Source organism: Netta rufina (genome assembly GCF_964035555.1).
Source record: "Netta rufina genome assembly, chromosome: 18".
NCBI classification, from domain to species: domain Eukaryota; kingdom Metazoa; phylum Chordata; class Aves; order Anseriformes; family Anatidae; genus Netta; species Netta rufina.
The window spans coordinates 11,278,729-11,298,113 of NC_140142.1; the positions used below are offsets into that span (position 1 = coordinate 11,278,729).

At 48.6% G+C, this 19,385-nt stretch overlaps 1 pseudogene across 1 annotated transcript; it reads right to left on the reverse strand.

Annotated features, from left to right (window-relative positions):
* Positions 1-9,204: 9,204 nt before the first annotated feature.
* Positions 9,205-10,133, reverse strand: LOC311216478 (olfactory receptor 14C36-like; annotated as a pseudogene). The gene has a single exon. The product of its transcript is annotated as an olfactory receptor 14C36-like (transcript).
* Positions 10,134-19,385: the final 9,252 nt, after the last annotated feature.

Consider the following 19,385-nt stretch of genomic DNA (forward strand, 5'->3'; position numbering starts at 1 on the left):
ACAGCCTTGGGCCCCCGTGGAACCCAAGGATTCCTGCCCAGCACTCAACGACAGAGCAACCTCTCCTGCAGGATCCGAGTGGCAAGAAGTGTTGGACCCCTGGGCAGGACTTTGTACCCATACTGCCCTCCCTGATCCTGCTGCTAGGTCCTCCCCAGCTCTTTCCCAGCAGGTGCCTCCGCTGCAGGCTTAGAGATGCTTTTGGTAGTAGGGTGGTGGGCTGCAGGGAGTGCTGGATGGCCTGGAACGTCTGTTTGATCCATTTGGGTCAGCTGTCCTGGCTGTGTCAGGGACACTTTCCTCAAAATCAGGTTGCTCAAAGCCCCATCCAGCCTGGCCTTGAATGCTTCTAGGGATGGGACACCATCCAACAACCTTTCTGGGCAACCTCCTCCAGTGCCTCACCACCCTCAGAGTAAATGATTTCTTCTGAATATCTGATCTCAATCTACCTTCTTTGAGTTTAAAGCTATTTCCCCTTGTCCTATTACTACATCCTCTAATAAATTCTTTCTCTCCAGCTTTCCTTTATGCCCTCTGGAGCTACTGGAAGGTTGCTCTACGTTCTTCCCAGGGCCTTCTGTTCTTAATTCCCCCTCTTCTCCCTCTTCATAGGAGAGATGCTCCAACCCTCTTATCATTTTTGTGGCCCTCCTCTGGACTTGCTCCAATGGGTCCATGTCTTTCTCACGTTGGGGATCCCAGAGGTGAACACCCTATTTTAAGTGGGGTCTCACAAGAGCAGAAGAGAAAGTGAGAATCATCTCCCCTGACCTTCTGGCTATGTTTATTGTGTTTATGTTTATGCAGCCCAGGATTTTGCTTTCAGGGCTACAAGTGCATATTGCCTACACACGTTGAGTTTTTGAAGCACCATACTCCCAGGACCCTCTCCTCAAGGCTGCTCTCACTCCCTTCTCCACCCAGCTTGTATTTATGCATAGGACTGCTTCAACCCATGTGTGGGACTTTACACTCAGCCTTGTTGAAGTTCATGAGTTTCACACAGGCCCACCTCTCAAGCCTGTCATGGCCCCACTAGATGACACACCTTCCCTCCAGCACGTCAACCTCACCACACTGCTTGCTGTCATCAGCAAACTCGCTGAGGGTGCACTCGATCCCACTGCCCATGTCACCAACAAAGATGTGAAATAGTGCCGGTCCCAGTACCAAGCCCTGAAGAACACCATTCGTAACAGATCTCCACTTGGACATTGATCTGTTGACCACAATCCTTTGAGTGTGACCATCCAGACAATTTCTTATATCCACTGAGTGGTCCATCTGTCAAATCCATGTCTCTTCAATTTAGAGACAGGAATGCCACATGGGATGTGTCAAATACTTTGCACGAATCAGGTAGATGATGTCAGTTACTTTTCTCTTACCCACAAACACCGTAACACCATTGCAGTAGGCCTACAGATATGTTAGGCACGCTCTGCCCTTAGTGAAGAAGTGTTGGCTGTCACCAATCACCTCTTTATTTGTCATGTGCCTTAGCAAAGTTTCCAGGAGGATCTGTTCCATGATCTTGTTGGGCTCAGAGGTGGGTCTGACTGGGATAGACTTCCCTGGGCCTACTTTTATTCCCTTTTAAAAAGTCGGGGTTATGTTCTCTGTGTTACAATCAGTAGAAACTTCACTGCACAGCCACCACTTTTCAAATATGATGAGTAGTGGCTTTGCAACTTCATCTGCCAGTTCCCTCAAGACTCTGGGATTCATCTCACCTAGTCCCATAGACTTGTGCACCTTCTGTTTCCTCAGATACTCCCAAAGTTGATCTTCTACAGTAGGTGGTTCTTCTCTCTCCCAGTCCCTGCCTTTGCCTTCTGGGACTTGGATGGTGTAACTGGAGCTATTCCAGTGAAGAATGAGGCAAAGAAGTCATTGAGTACCTCAGCCTTCTCCACATCCTGGGTAACCAGGTCTCCTGTTTCCTTCTGGAGAGGGTCCATGTTTTCCCTAGTCTTCCTTTTATCACTGACGTACTTATAGAAGCCCTTCTTGTTGCCCTTGAACTTCCTATCTAGATTCAATTTTACCATAGCCTTAGCTTTCCAGACTTGATCCCTGGCTGCTCAGGTGATGTCTCTGCATTCCTCTCAGGTTACCTATCCTTGCTTCCACTTTCTGCAGCCTTCTATGGTGGTTTTATACAGGTGGGCGTCTGAGCTTCATCACAGCTGCTCTATCACTCCCCCTCCTCTAAGGGAAAGGAGGAGAAAATATGATGAAACCGGCTCAAAGGTTAAGATAAGGACAGGGAGATCACTTAATAATTATCAACATGGGCAAAACAGACTCAGATTAGGAAAATATTAAAATTTACTGTCTACTACTAACAAGCTAGAAAAGTGAGAAACAAAGGAAAGAAACCCCAAACGCCTTCCCCCCATCCACCCTCTTTTATCTCCTCCACTTAGGTGGCACAGAGGAATGGGGTATGGGGCTTATGGGCAGTCTGTAGCACTTTGTCTCCACTGCTCCTTCTCAGTCACTCTCTGCCCATGCTCTAAGGTTGGGTCCCTTCCATGGGATGCCGTCCTTCCTGAACTGATCCTAAGTGGGCTTCTCACAGGCAGCAGCTCTTCAAGAACTGCTCCAGATATGGCTCCGAACCATAGGTTCCATTCATCATGAGCAAACTGCTCCAACCTGGTCCCCCGTGGGAAGCAGCTCCTGCCAGGTCACCTGTTCCTGTGTGGGGTACTCTCCATGGGCTACAGCTCTGTCCTGGAATCTGCTCTGGTGGGGGTTCTCCATGGGCCGCAGCCTCCATCAGTGCAGGTCCACCTGCTCCACTGTGGTCTCCTCCATGGACTGCAGCATGGAGATCTGCTCCACCGTGGTACTCCGTGGGCTGCAGGGGGACAGCCTGCTCCACCACGGTCCTCAACACAGGTGGCAAGAGAGCTTCTGCTCTGGCACCTGGAGCACCTCCTTCCCCTCCTTCACTTGGCCTCTGCCTGGCTATTTATCACTCCTCTCTCTCCCAGCTGCCATGTAGCAGCATTTATTTATTTATTTATTTAGTTAGTTAGTTAGTTAGTTAGTTAGTTAGTTATTTTCCCTTTCCTTAACTATTTCCTTAAATATTCTCTCAGAGAAGCACAGACAACATTGCTTATTGGCTCAGCTCTGACCAGCAGCAGGCCCCTTATATAAGATGGGACAACTTCTGGATTCTTCTCACAGAAAGAAAGAAACCGCCTGTGTGAGCTGGGGTTGGAGCCCAGTGCTGTGAACGGTGGTTGCACGGGGCTGATCTAGGACCCCCTGGGACAGCATCTGCCAGGGTGTCCAGAGAAGAGCCCAGCCCAGCCCCTGATCTGCTGGTCCTCCCTGTCTCTCCCAGGAGGCCAGCCCAGCTCAGCCCATCCCCAGCTCTCCACACCTACTTCTCCTTTTCCCAGCCCAGCCCAGTCCAGCAGACCAGGCTGGGAAGGCCCCAAAGCAGCAAATGGAGAAGGGGAGGTCAGTCGCAGTGTCCCTGCTGCTGCAATTTGCAGGAAATTCCCTTCCCACAGGCATTCTGCAACCCTGTACGCTAGCCCCACTCCCCAGCGCAGCACAGCATGACACTGCTGGCCCTGGGGCTCCTCAGGCACCACCACTGCACACACAGCACCCTGCTCTGCTCCCAGGACACCCCATGTCCCACACAGCCTTGTCCCAGGCCAGCACATCTGGGCTGGCCTGAGCAGCCATTCCTGCAGTCCCTGCCCGTGCTGCCCACAGCCCCCCAGCTGGTGGTGCTGCTCTGCAGAGTGAGGGGGCTGTGGTGCGCAGGGCTGTGGGGGCACTCTGCAGGGCCGTGTTGGTCAGGCTGGGAAGGCAGAGCCAGCTGGTGGGGGGCACTGCCACTGACTGCCTCCCACACAAGTGGTTCCTTGGCCATGGAGGGTGCGCACAGATAGCTGGCCTTCTTCAGAGTCAGAGACTCATAGAAGAGAAATAAGCTAAGCAAGGAGCCTCCTTCAAGTCTACTCCTTTGCAATATCCATGACAACAGCTCTTGGAGAAGACCTGAGCCTTAAGATACTGCCCTCAGCAGATCCCCTTTTATGCTGGAGATGCTAGTACGGAGCTGTTTGTGTTAGAGAAGTGCCACTGGCCTGTCCCTGCCTGTGGACACAGGACTGCCACACAGCAGCACGGTGAGCAAGCAACAAGAGCAATCAGTCCTCACAGCAACACAAGGGCTCCATAGGAGAATGTGGGTGGTGAAGGAAAGCACTTCTGGGCAGACCAAGCTGTTTGGCTCTCAGGCATTGCTGCTGTGCCAGGATTCTGTTTCCCTGCACCTCTGCACACAGCCAAGTGCCCCTGCAACTCCACCACAGGTCTCTGAGGGAGGATCTCAGGCAACGATTCGTTGCCACGTCCTTTCTATCTTGCAAATGCACAGAGAGCCTGGCTCCTTCACACCAAGTTTCTATGTCACAAGAGACAGGTAGATACTGAAATGGAAGAGTATGAAAAAATACATTTCTTATTCCATCGTGAATAAAGGAAATGAATTTTAAAACATAAAATTAACAAAAAAAAAAAAAAAAAAAAAAAAAGAAACACAAAATATATTTGGTCTGCAGCTGTAAGAAGTTACCTTAGCTATATGTAAAAGATGGGCAGTTTATTGCTACAGAAAAATGTCCAGTCATCACTTTCCACATGGCATCCTTCAGCTCCTGGTTCCTCATGCTGTAGATGAGGGGGTTCACTGCTGGAGGTACAACTAAGTACTGAACTGCCAGCCAAAGATTCAGGGAGGAGGAGGACATGGATGGAGGTTTTAGGTAGGCAAATAATCCAGTACAGATGAACAGGGAAACCACAGCCAGGTGAGGGAGGCACGTGGAAAAGGCTTTGTGTCGATCCTGCTCAGAGGGCATCCTCTTTACAGCTCTGAAGATCTGCATATAAGAGTAAAGAATGAAAAAGAAACACCCAAAAAGTGAACAAGGAGTAAAAACAACAAGCTCAGTTTCCCAGATCAAGACATCTGAGCAAGAGAATTGAGGATCTGGGGAATTTCACAGAAGATCTGGCCATGGGCACTGCCTTGGCAGAGGGGAAGGGAAAAGGTATATGGCCGTGTGCAGCACACCATTGAGAAAAGTACTACCCCAGGCAGCTGCTGCCATGTTGACACAAGCTTTGCTGTCCATTATTGTCCCATAGTGCAGGGGTTTGCAGATGGCAATGTAGCAGTCATAGGCCATGATGGTGAGAAGAGAAAACTGCTGCTACAAACATAACAAAGAAAAAGACCTGGGTAGCACAACCTGCATAGGAAATGATCCTGGTGTCCCACAGGGAATTAGCCATGGCTTTGGGGGCAGTGGTGGAGATGCAGCCCAGGTCGAGGAGTGCGAGGTTGAGGAGGAAGAAGTACATGGGAGTGTGGGGGCGGTGGTTTCAGGCTACAGCTGTGAGGATGAGGCTGTTGCCCAGGAGGGCAGCCAGGTGGATGCCTGGGAAGAGCCCAAAGTGCAGGAGCTGCAGCTCGCGTGTGTCTGTGAATGGCAGTGTTATAAATGAGGTCTCAACTCAATCTGAATTTTGTAATATTTATAAAACAAATATTTCTAAAAGGTATAAAAGACAAGTAAACAGCACTGGGTGTGCAGGGAGTCTACGCTCCACCAACATTCACACACGAACATCAAACATTCTAAATATACAGAACATTGCTTTACATACTAAACCTGAGTATGCCTATACATACATACACTCAGGAAAGGTAACAAACAATGCTTTAAGTTCCATGACTTAACAGTCTCCATTTTCCATTCCTTTACTTGATTACTAGCAAGTGTCTATTTTCCATTGCTTCTGAACAATATGTCTCGTGTTAAGTTGTCAAGCAACTCAGTCTTCAGGCCTTTTGTATCCCGTTCTTCCCGGATCGAAGAAAAACATATCCATCTCCTTTGCAAGGCCAATGAGGCCTGGGTCAAAAGGCACATCCAGGTCAGCAGGGGGCATAATAGCAAAGGCCTTCGATGGCTGCAGCAGCAGAGTGGCCTGTGGCATAGCAGTTGGATCAGTAAAGGAGCCCGCAGCTCCCTCACTATCTGGCAAGCCACACGTTTGTGACTGTGGCTCCACATGGCTCTTTAAGGCCTCAGAGATTGCTTGCCAGGTGCCAAGCAATCCCACTGCAACGTTGTCATTTTTAGTTGCAGAGTCCCACACCTTGACCTCAGTTTGGTCCCATATTTCAGGCTCATAAACTGTCCAATGTTAATAAGGAGAATGAACTGTAAGGTTACCAGGACAGTCTTTGTTCCTAAGGACGTATGATTCCCCATAATGCGCAACTGCTTACCAGCGAGAGGCAGTTGTGTGCACAGGTCCACTTCTCTCAGCTCGAGCTTCTCTCCAGCTCCAGTGCGCCTATTTCCAGCGACGAGCTTCTCTGAGCGGTTTGCTGAGTCTGGCCAAACCTATCTTCATGAGGCAATCAAAATGCCTGTTCCCATCCTGGTCTCCACTCTGCCAGCCTGTTCCTCTTCACTTCTTTTTCTGCTTCTTTATTGATGATGTAACTTCATTGTGTTTCCTTTTTTTTTTTTTTTTTTTTTTTTTTTTTTTATCTTGAGGGCAGGCTCCCCTCTTATACCCTTCTCTCCACAGCAGTTCTTTTCAAAACAACTTTTCATTGGTCAAACAACTTTGAATGTAACAACAACAGCAAACACCCAGAAACATCCATGCTTTAAGGGCTGGAGAACAAGACAACCATCTGGAGAACAAGAAACCAGAGACCGCATGGAGTCTCCTGAACCACCCTCCTTTGTTCCCTCTATACTCTTTTATATTCTTGATGGCCTCGTCATTAAGAGTCTAATGTTATCTCAACCATGGGGCTTTCCAACCCCCATGGCCACGTTCCCAAATCTCCCCCTTCTTTATTAATATCAACCATTTTCTCAACACGAATTACCACTCCATATATAACAACAGGAGGAGGAACTCATTGGGGAAGCTGCTATTGGACATTTGCTGTCCTCTCAGGAGGCCACCCCAGCCCAAACCCTCCTGAGCTCTCCACACCTCCCTGTCCTCTCCCCAGCCCATCCCAGACCAGACCAGCAGAACAGCCCATGCTGGGATGGCACACAAACAGGACATGGAGAAGAGGACGTCAGTAGCAGTGTCCCTGCTGCTGCCATCTGCAGGATGTAAACCCCACCGCACCACCTTCTCAGACAGCCTGCAGCCCCCTAGGCAAGCCCCGCTCCCCAGCACAGCACAGCACCACACTGCTGCCCCTGGGGCTCCTCAGGCAGAACCACTGTAAACACACAGCACCCTGCTCTGCTCCCGGGACACCCCATGTCCCGCACAGCCTTGTCCCAGTCCAGTACGTCTGGGCTGGCCTGAGCAGCCATTCCTGCAGCCTCTGCCCATGCTGCCCACAGCCCCCCCAGCTGGCGGTGTTGCTCTGCAGAGCGAGGGGGCTGTGGTGTGTGGGGCCCTGGGGGCACTCTGCAGGGCTGTACTGATCAGGCAGGGAAGGCAGAGCCAGCTGATGGGGGGCACTGCCACTGACTGCCTCCCACACAAGTGGATTTTGGCCGTGGAGGGTACACACAGACAGATCACCTTCTTCAGAGTCAGAGACTAATGGAATAGCCTGACAAGGAGGAACCCACAAGGATCATCAAGTCCAACTCATTTCCAATGTCATTAGATGTTTTGGGGTTGTTATATATGGAGTGGTAATTCATGTCAGAAAAATGATTGATATTAATAAAGAAGGGGGAGATTTGGGAATGTAGCAATGGGGATTGGAAAGCCTAGTGGTTGGTGATAACATCAGACTCTTAATGATGAGGTCATCAGGAATGGAAAGAGTTTAGAGGAAACAAAGAAGGGTGATTGAGGTGACACCCTGCCATCTGGGATTGCTTGTTTTCCCCTCTGTTAAGGCACGGAAGTTGCTGGGGGGGTTGCTGGTTAGAACTGTTAACATTTATTGTTTAATGTTATATGATAATAATATTATTAGTGTGATTTCAAGGGTTAACGAAACGCGGGAAAAGCAATCACGTTTTGTTGCTTTCGGGAACCTTGTGGTGGGCAGAGCATGTGCAGAAGAAAAGGGAGACAGTCGAAGCCACTCCTGCATTCTGGAACAAAAGGTTGCTAATGGTGATGGGGAAACCATGAGCCTTTCACCCACAAAGACCACCACAAAGAGAATTATAATATGAAGCGGGGATAGGATATCCATATGTATAGGTGTACTCGGGTTTCTTGTAAATATGTAACAGCAATGTCCTATATATATTTGGAAAGTTCGACGGGTGCGTGTGTGTGTTGGTAGAGCATAGACTCCCTGTGCACCCAGCGCTATTTACTTGCCTTTTATAAATATTCTTTTATGTTATTAAATTCAGAGTTGAGACTTCATTTATAACAGGGTGGTTCACTGTATTCAGTCTATGAAATTTTACCAGAGGTATAACAACTAATCCAACAGATTGTTTTCCCTATGCCTGCTGTGTTTCCTGGAGTTGCAGAGCTCTCCTTGCCCTGATTTAGCATCTTGAATGCTTTAGCACCCGGGTGCCTCCACGTTGGACAGACTAGTTCTGTATGTTCCATGCTCTGCTTACTCTCTTCAGCAACAAGAAGAATCAGTCCTCACAGTAACAGAAGGACTCCGAAAAAAATGTGGGAGGTGAAAGAGAGTAGCTTGGAAAAAAAAATGAATAAAATAAAATAAAATAAAATAAAATAAAATAAAATAAAATAAAATAAAATAAAATAAAATAAAATAAAATAAAATAAAATAAAATAAAATAAATAACTCCTGGGGCTCCCTGGCAGTGCTGCTGTGCCAGGGCTCATTTTCCCTCCACCTTTCCACACATCCATGTGCCCCTGCAGCTCCACCACAGGTCTCTGAGGAAGGATCTCAGGCAAGCAAATCACAGCAGGGTTCTTTCTTTTATTGAAATACACAGAGAGCCTGGCTTCTCGTTTACTCTATGTCTCAGAATCACATGGACAGGTAGATACTGAAATGGAAGGGAATGAATAATGACATTTTCTGTGTTCAACAGAAACACTATCACAAATAAATCAAATATAAGTTAATGCAACACAACCACACACAAATTTCCAACTTCTAGGCCTGTAATGAGCTACATTATAAGTGATATGCAGAGGCAGAACAGCAGTTTATTGGTTCTGAAAATATCCAGTTACCAATTTGCACACTGCATCCTTGAGCTCCTTGTTCCTCATGCTGTAGATGAGGGGGTTCACTGCTGGAGGCACCACTGAATATAAAACTGCCAGCAAAAGATTCAGGGAGGAGGAGGATACAGAGGGGGGCTTCAGATAGGCAAATATGGCAGTGCTGAGAAACAGGGAGACAACAGCCAGGTGAGGGAGGCATGTGGAAAAGGCTTTGTGTCGTCCCTGCTGTGAGGGGATCCTCAGCACTGCCCTGAAGATCTGCACATAAGAAAGCACAACATAAATAAAATATCCAAATGCTAAGCAGGCACTAACCACAAGAAGCCCAACTTCTCTGAGGTAGGCATCTGAGCAGCAGAGCTTGAGGATCTGGGGAAGTTCACAGAAGAACTGGTCCAGGGCATTGCCTTGGCAGAGGGGGAGGGAAAAGGTATTGGCAGTGTGCAACAGAGCGTAGAGAAAAGTACTACCCCAGGCAGCTTCTGCCATGTTGACACAAGTTCTGCTGTCCATTATGGTCCCGTAGTGCAGGGGGTTGCAGATGGCAATGTAGCGGTCATAGGCCATGATGGTGAGAAGAGAAAACTCTGCTGAAATGAAAAAGAAAAAGAAATCTGAGCAGCACATCCATAGGAGGAAATGGTCCTGGTGTCCCACAGGGAATTGACCGTGGCTTTGGGAACAGTGGTGGAGATGCAGCCCAGATCAAGGAGGGCAAGGTTGAGGAGGAAGAAGTACATGGGGGTGTGGGGGCGGTGGTCGCAGGCTATGGCTGTGAGGATGAGGCCGTTGCCCAGGAGGGCAGCCAGGTAGATGCCCAGGAAGAGCGCGAAGTGCAGGAGCTGCAGCTCGCGTGTGTCTGCGAATGGCAGGAGGAGGAACTCTGTGGGGAAGCTGCTGTTGGACATTTGCTGCCTCAGGGCATGGTTGCCTGTCCATGGAGGAATAGACAGTGACATGTTAGAGAGACTTTTCTGAGCAAAAACTAAACCTTATTTCATAGAAAACATCCTCACCAAGGCTGTATCCTCACTGCATCTTCATCTCAAGAAGACTTGCTCCTGCCTGGATTTCTGCATCTCTCTGCCTAAGGATGCCACAGAGACCATGAAGATCCTCTGTAATCTCAGCAGTAATCAGTGCTGCTGGTAAAGAACACCAGGGGTCCATGTCAGGTATCCACTGGCCAGAGGCATCTCCCTATTTACAAGTGATGAAAGGGACATCCACCAATCCCACAAGAAACAAAGAAGGTTGCGCTGGTGCTGCCTGTAGGTTAAATGGTGTGGAGTGAATATATGAGTTTCCTCAAAGACCTACAAATCTGTTTTAACCATAATGCTCTATGAGTTTAGGTCCCTTCTACAATCCTAACAACACCATTATCATCTCCCTGACTGCAGTCCAAAGCAGGAAGTTGAAAAATGAGACCTCAGAGAGTGCCATCCCTTCAGTTATGGCAGGTGTTGTTCTTCCCTTTCAAGAATCTCCCCCAGAAATGCCCTGGGGGTGCTGGGGAGATATGAGGAGCCTGGCCCATGTAGCAGCCCCATGCCAGCAGCAGGAACCTGTCCAGCCCTGGCCTTCTGGTCCTTCCAGCCACAGCTTCTCCCCACAGTGTCCTGGGTAGCTCCCCAGGCAGGCTGAGTGCAGAGCCTCGCAGGTGGGAGAGGCTCTGCCCTGGAACACAGCCCCTGGGGCACAGCAGGGACCCTGCTCTGCACCACAGCCCTGGGCACCCTTGCTTGCACCCTGTTTGCACAGCCTGCAGCCAGTCCTGTGAGAAGGAACCCTCATGTCCTGTCCCACTGATAGCTTTGGTAGGTAATCCCTGCTCTGGAGCTTGTCATTCTTCTGTTATCCAAAGAAACTCTGAGAGTTATCCAAAGAGAATTCTCCAAAGATAAATATCCAAAGAGTTCTCCTGAAAGATCCCATAGGCTGTGGGATTTGCCAGCAAATCTGGAGATGGCACAGGAACAACTGCTATGTTGCCCTGCAGCCACAGACTTACCCTGTTCAGGGCTCTGAAGATTTCTCCTGCAGTGAGCTCTCAGCATCCCCCCTTCCACACTGCCTTTAACATCTCCCTCCCTTCTCTCAGCTGCCCTTGTCCCCTGTAGGCAGTGCCCCCAGCCCTGCTGCGCTGTGCAGAGGAGCAGCTCCTGGGCAGAGCCGTCTCTCTGCAGTGCTGCCCGCTTGCCAGGAGCTGCCCTTGGGCCCAGGAGCCTGGCCCAGCTCAGCAGCACAGCTCCAGTCTAATGCCTCTCTGTCTCTCCCCTCTCTCATGTCCCTTGAGATGTCCCTGGGCCTCCAGGGGAATCAGCTTTGAAACACACTGAAGTAATCCCTGATGTTCCTTCCATCAGCTGCTGAAGGAATCTCATTTTCAGCACTGTCCTTCCTTATTCAGAAAATGGATGAGGTCTAAGGATCACCTTTCCATGCCCTGTTTTTAGGCAGGACACTCCTGCAAGGACAGGGATGGATCTTCCTTCTCCCTGCTGATGGAAAGGTTACAACTGAGCCAACCAAGGCACCTCCTTCTTTGTTTGCTGTCCAGAGGCTAGGAGGATACCTTAATGTAATCCAGATGTATTACCCTGCTCTCTCCTGTGACTCACATTTGGAAACTGCCCTGGCTATGTTACGCAGTGACCTTTCACTGCCTCTACTGTGAACAGCGCAGGGAGCTCTTGGAAAGTCCCTGGTCCTCCAGGGGAATCAGCTCGGAATGAAACCAATGCAATCACTGTTCTTCCTGCTGTCAGCTAGGGAGAGACACCTATTTCCAGTGCTATCTTTTCTCTTAAATCAAAATAAATGTTTGATATGGGAATCATCTTTTCTTGTCCTTTTATTAGTTAAGACACCCACAAATTTTACTCCATTTCTTTCAAGCACCTGTTAATATTCCGGAGAACAAATCTTTTTCACTGCAAATGAAATCCCTCTGTATACACAGACTACACAACCCAGCAAGCTCATAGAATCATAGAATATTTGGGGTTGGAAAGAACCTTAAGGTCTAGTTCCAGTCCCCGTGAAATGGGCAGAGTCTCGTCCCACTAGACCAGTTTGCTCAAGGTCCCATCCAACCTGACCTTAGACATTACCAGCGATGAGGCATCCACCACTTCTCTGGGCAACCTGTTCTAGAGCCTCACCACCCGCTGCGTGAAGAATCTCTTCTTTAGATCTAATCTAAATCTGCTCTCTTTTAGCTTAAAAGCACTGCCCCTTGTCCTATCACTACACTCCCTGATACAATCTCTCCAGATATTTATCCTATGTGTCTCCCCCTGTTCTCTTAAGAGTAGGGAGGGAGAGAGTGGCTGTGTGGTGCTTGGCTACCTCCTGGGGATAAAGCACAACACATCTGGGGACACAAACCTGACAAACAAGTGATAAAGGAGGCAGTGAGGGAGCCAGACGTGGTCAGTCACACTGACTGGTGAGAGTATGAGAGGATGTTTCTTCCAGCGAGTTTATCTGACCAGGTTTCTTGTCAGTTGAGAAACCAAGGGAAAACAGGGAATACTGGTAAAAGGGGATGTCCTATAAGGAGAGTCTGAGGACACTTGGGTTGTCTAGTGTGGAGAAAAGAAAGCTGAGGAGCAACCTCATTTTTCTCAGCCACTGTCTTAGGAGGGCAAGTGGAGAGGGAGATGATGACCTCTTCTCACTGGTAAATGATCAGAGAAAGTGTGCAACGGCACACAGATGCACCAGGGAGGTCCAGACTGGAGAGTGGGAAAGTTGTCTGTACTGTGAGGGTGGTCAGACACTGGAATAGGCTTCCTTGAGACCTGTTTTTTTTTTTTTTCCCAGCCTGTCAGTGTTCAAGAAGCATTTGGACATTGCCCTCATTGATATGCTGTAACTTTTGTTTAGCCCTGGAGAGATCAGGTAGTTGGACCAGACAACCTTTGAAGGTCTCTTCCAACTGAACCATTCTGTTCTAGTCTAGTCTTGTCTAGTCTAGTCACTACACACGTGCGTAGGCCCATTTGTGTATTGGAAGACCACAATAATGCTTCCTGGAGTCTTCTTTTCTTCAGGCTAATCCCAACTCTCTCAGCTGCTCTTCACAGGACATGTATTTGGTGTGCATGGCATGCTTTTGGTAGTCAGGTGGTAGGTTGCAGGGGGTGCTGGATGATGAGGAACATCAATTTGATCACTCTGAGTTAGCTCTCCTGGCTGTGTCCCATCGCAATGTCCTGCACACTTCCAACCTACATGTCATGAGGGGCGGTATTAGAATCAGAAACCCTTGATGCTGTGTAGACACACTCTATGACTGTTTCTAAACCTTCTCAAAGCCAGTTACCCCCTGCACTAAAACACCTCATCCCTGGAGAACCCTGTGCAACAGCTGTCTTGAAGAGTGTTTGTTTTGTTTTCATCTTTTCTTTAACATGTGACCAAGTCTTGGAAGACAGCAGATGTTACAGAAGTCTTTGTTTGGAAGACAAAGTTGAGGCTGAGCTGAGAACTAAGTAAAAAATATGTGTTTATTGAGTTAATTAAGCAACACTGAAAAAAAAAAAAAAGTTTTTTCTTTTATTGATGGTGTGCAGAATGTTAGGAAATACCTTGACTTCAGCAAGGCTTTTGACACCGTCTCCCACAGCATTCTCCTCAAGAAACTGGCTGCTCTTGGCTTGGACTGGCGCACGCTTCGTTGGGTTAGAAACTGGCTGGATAGCCGGGCCCAAAGAGTCGTGGTGAATGGAGTCAAGTCCAGTTGGAGGCCAGTCACTAGTGGTGTTCCCCAGGGCTCGGTGCTGGGGCCTGTCCTCTTTAATATCTTCATCGATGATCTGGACGAGGGCATCAAGTGCACCCTCAGTAAGTTTGCAGATGACACCAAGCTAGGCGCGTGTGTTGATCTGCTTGAGGGTAGGAAAGCTCTGCAGGAGGATCTGGATAGGCTGCACCGATGAGCTGAGGTCAACTGCATGAAGTTCAACAAGGCCAAGTGCCAGGTCCTCCACCTGGGATGCAATAACCCCAAGCAGAGCTACAGGCTGGGAGAGGAATGGTTGGAGAGCTGCCAGGCAGAGAAGGACGTGGGAGTGATGGTTGATAGTCGGCTGAATATGAGCCAGTAGTGTGCTCAGGTGGCCAAGAAGGCCAACAGCATCCTGGCTTGTATCAGGAACAGTGTGACCAGCAGGGCTAGGGAGGTGATTGTCCCCCTGTACTTGGCTCTGGTGAGGCCGCACCTCGAGTACTGTGTTCAGTTTTGGGCCCCTCACTACAAGAAGGACATCGAGGTGCTTGAGTGGGTGCAGAGAAGGGCGACGAAGCTGGTGAGGGGCCTGGAGAACAAGTCCTACGAGGAGCGGCTGAGGGAGCTGGGCTTGTTCAGCCTGGAGAAGAGGAGGCTCAGGGGCGACCTTATCGCTCTCTACAGGTACCTCAAGGGAGGCTGTAGATAGGTGGAGCTTGGTCTGTTCTCCCACGTGCCTGGTGACAGGATGAGGGGGAATGGGCTTAAGTTGCGCCAGGGGAGTTTTAGGCTGGATCTTAGGAAGAACTTCTTTACCGAAAGGGTTGTTAGACACTTGTGTTGGGTCTGTCTGAGCTGGAGTCACCTTTTCCCTGCAGCAGCCCGCACAGTGCTGTACTCTGCACTCGTAGCTGGAACAGCACTGATATCACTCCAGTGTTGTGTCTATTGCTGCGTAGTGCTGGCACAGCATCAGGACTCCTTCCAAGCCCCCAAGAGCCAGCAATCTGGGGGTGGGCAAGTGATGGGGAGGGGACATTGCCGGGGCAGCTGACCTAAACCAACCAAAGGGATATTCCATAACACCTGATGTCACACTCAGCAATAAAAAGGGAGGCTCTCGTGGGGGAGGGGGCTGTTCCTCCTGAACAACCACTACGCGTTTGAGGCCCTGCTTCCCAGGATGTGGCCGAACACTGCTCGCTGATGGGAAGTAGAGAATAATTTTTTTCTCTCTCTCTGTGCTTCCGCGCGGACTGATTATTTCTTTTGTTTCTGTTTTTCCTCCCCATTCCCTTTCCCTTTAATTAAACCTTTCTCATCTCAAACCTCGAGTTCTCTGTGTTGTATTTTCTCCCCCTTCCTCTTTGAGGAGAGGGGGAGTGAGAGAGCGGTTGTGGTGGAGCTCGGCTGCCCACCTGAGTAAAACCACCACAGTCCTTTTAGTAAGGAGGGACATTGCACCCCCATGCTGCGTCTCGAACCTGTGACCTCAGATTTCTCTTCACGTCGCCAGGTGAGGGTTATGCGAGCACCTCGAGCCAGTGAGCCAGGCTGCCTAGGGAAGTGGTGGAGTCACCATCCCTGGAAGTCTTTAAAAGACGTTTAGATGTAGAGCTTAGGGATATGGTTTAGTGGGGACTGTTAGTGTTAGGTCAGAGGTTGGACTCGATGATCTTGAGGTCTCTTCCAACCTAGAAATTCTGTGATTCTATGCTTCTTATTGACTTCTGATATCCTGTGTGCAGTTCTGGGTTCCGCGGTACAAAAAAAAAGACAGGGATCTCCTGGAAAGAATCCAGCGGAGGGCCACAAAGATGATATGGAGCCTGAAGCATCTTCCCTATGAAGAAAGGGAGAAAACAAAGCAAGCTGAAGTCCTTTATAAGGACAAGGGCAATCAATCTCAATGTATTTCTTAGTTCCTCAAAGAATAATTAGTGTTGTCATCCTGGCTGGGTTATCTGTAATAGACTCCCACAATGACATCCTCTTTGTTTTTCCCTTAATCCTAACCCAGAGGATCTCAACATTGCCATCATCAACTGCAAGCTCCATGCAGTCCAGCCTTTCCTTTACATACAGCACCACCCCACCGCCTTGCCTGCCCTGCCTGTCCCTACTGAGGAGCCTGTAACCATCTATTGCAACACACCATTCACAGGACTCATCCCACCAGGTTTCGCTTATGCTGATGATATCATTGCTCCAGAATTGGGCCAAGAATTCTAGATCATCCAGTTTATTCCTCATATTGTGTGAATTTGTGTAGAAACACTTCAAATGCACCTCATAGCATGCAGAACCTGGTGGAGAAGCCCGAAGGACCTCACTAGCACACATTCCTTCTAATTCTGGCACTCCATCCCTTATTTTATCACTGACATGCCTGGTTTTATCCCTTTCCCCTTTTGACTCTAGTTTAAAGCCCTGTCTATCAGCCCTAATAATTCCTGGGCAAAAATCCTTTTCCCCCTCTGAGAAAGGTGCATCCCGTCTCATGCCAGGAGGCTTGGTGTTGCATAGACCTTCCCGTGATGAACAAACCCAAAGTTCTGCTGGTGGCACCAGTCTCGGAGCCACGTATTGATGAGCCGAGTCTGCCTGTCAACATATTTTCCTCCTATTGGAAGGAAGAGGCAAATATGACCTGTGCCCCATATCCTTTAACCAGTCTCTCCTAAGCCCTAAAGTCCCTTTGGATTGATCTCATACTTCTCCTTGCTACATCGTTATTACCAGCCTGAAAAAAAAAGCAGTAGTGGGTAGTAGTCAGACAGCTGTACCAGGTGAGTGACTTTCCTGGCAATACCTTTTACCTAAGCCACAGGGAGGCAGCAGACTTCCCTGTGGGTTGGGTCTGGATGGCATATCAGGCCCTCTGTCCCTTTCAGAAGGGAGTCCCCATGATGATAAGCCTTCTTTCTTTCTTGACAGAAGATGTAGTCCTGCAAGGGGTAGGTTGCCTTCCCTTAGGCACCCCTTCCAACTGGGATGGGCTTTTGTCTACATCGTTGTTTTGACTGCCATGTTCTAGAGCTTCATAGCTGTTACAAAGGGGTAGTCAGGAAGGAAAGGTGGGCAGGGAGAAGGCTCGCCTACCACCCCAAGCAGGAACCTGCTTCCATTCCCCCCCTTGGCCTAGGTCCCCTCCTTGCCTGGCAAGATGGGGGAACTTTTGTCTTTTGTGTGGTGGCTGCCTGGTGGGATAGAGGAACCTTTGTTACTTGTGTTGTGGCTGGCTCATGAGTCTGCCTCAGGGAGGGTAGAGTATGCTTCCACCAGTCAACTTCCCTCTCTGCCTCCCTGATGCTCCTCAGCCTGTTCACCTCCTCCCAAAGCTTCGCCACTGGGCCGAGCAATTCTTCAGCCTGTGCACACCTCCCACAGGCATACCCACCGCTGCTGCTGTCAGACTCCAACAGAAGTGTTGCAGGAAGGATGGCCGAAGACATGACATACACCAATGTGGTGAAATCATATGGTTAAATCACTCAAACATACAACTACAAGAAAATAACCCCACCTGCAAGAAAACAACCCCCTTTGTGATTAGCAGTCACGTAGATCTTGTCCTTGAAGCAGTGCCAGCTGCTTGCAACAATTTTTTTAATTCCTCAATCGGGCGATAGAAGAACATCGTTATGGCAACTTCTCGTAGTTGTCCTGGTACCTTGGTTTGCTCAGCTGCAGCAAGTCACGGCCTCCTTGCTGTTTCAAAAATCCCTCAACAATTCCCCTTTTCTTTTTGAGCAATTCAAGCCTGATGTAACATTTTTGCAAGTAACCTTTTAACCACATTTACTACAATACAACACGCAATGATGATTAACACCACAATAAACAGAAGCCTTAATCCCTCTGATTAATCCCTGTAACTATCTAGGTATCATCCCAAACAAATCAGTGAGCCATTGATCGAAAGGACTAATATCGTGTTGAATCTTTCTCATGTGTTCCTTCAGGAAAGTAATGGATTTGTGAATTGACTCACTATGATCAGAAAGGTTCAAACAGCACATTCCCTCAAAGTCCTCACACCCATGTCCTTGATTTCTTTTAATTTCACTAATTGTTCCTTTAAAACCTGATGTGATTGTTTGACAATTGCTTGGCCCATGGGAGAATATGGAATACATGTGATATGCTTTGCTCCCCACATTTTCATAAATTTTCTAACTTCTTCACTAACATACGCTGGACCATTGTCCGTTTTGACCTGCTGTGGCCCTCCCATAATGGCAAAACATACCGTCAGATGTGTACACACATGGAGTGCTCTTTCTCCCCCCTGCACAGTTGCCCTGCATGAATCTTGAAAAAGTATCAATACTCACATGCACATACCTTTTAGTACCAAATTCCATTACATGTGTTACATCCATTTGCCATACATTAGTGCCTTAACACCCCATGGATTAATACCCAAACCTAACCCTGGTCCATGGTGACTACAAGAAGGGCACGCTCTTACTATGCCTTTCACCTCTGTCCAGGTAAGTCCAAACAACCTCCGAAGACCCTTTGCATTCTGATGGAACATTTCGTGCGACACTCGCGCACGTGCAAAATCACTCTCTGGCCCCACTGTGACCATACTCACCAACTTATCTGCTTGTGCATTACCTTCCGCTAACCCAATCGAGAACTGATGACTATGTATATGGATAACACAATAAGGTGAAGTTCTCCCCTGAATGGCATCTCACAGCTGCAGAAATAATGACAACAATATGTCCCTCTTAGTTTGCCATATCAAGACATCCTCTATCCGGCTTACCATGTTGACAACATACAGAGAGTTTGAGACGATATTGATCGGCTCATGCATCCAGCACCGACAAGCCCAAACAACTACTGACAATTCCAGTGTTTGTAATGAATCCCCTGTCTGCCCTGAATTAAGTATTTTTCCCAACTCCCATTCTTGTACCACACACACGCAGCCTTCCTACTTGTTGCACCTGTATCAGTGTATACAGTGCGGCCCACCACTGGTCGGGATGAGAGTCGTGGTACTACCTGCCATTTATATGATCTTATAACTTGCCAGAGAGGCCCCTTTGAAGTTCAGGAATGCACCAATCCCGGATAACCTAACACAGCTTCTTGTAGCGGTATGGACTACTGTAAACACCATTCCAAAAGATCCTGAGTCATTGGCAGACTAATGTCTCCTGATTCCTGCCTGCTGATCTCAATACTCCGAGAACGACCCTTACGTACTAACTCTGCAATAGCTTCTGCCCATGTTTGAGCACTCGTTTTTGGCTGAATCAGCCAGAAAATCCACTCCAGGACTCAAAAATCCTGTCCTATCATTCCACTCTTGCTATCTCCTGTTTCACTTATGCTATTCCTATTACCAGTGCTGTTAGTGTCAGTGGCAACCTCCTGATACTGTTTCTGTCTGTGTCGCAAC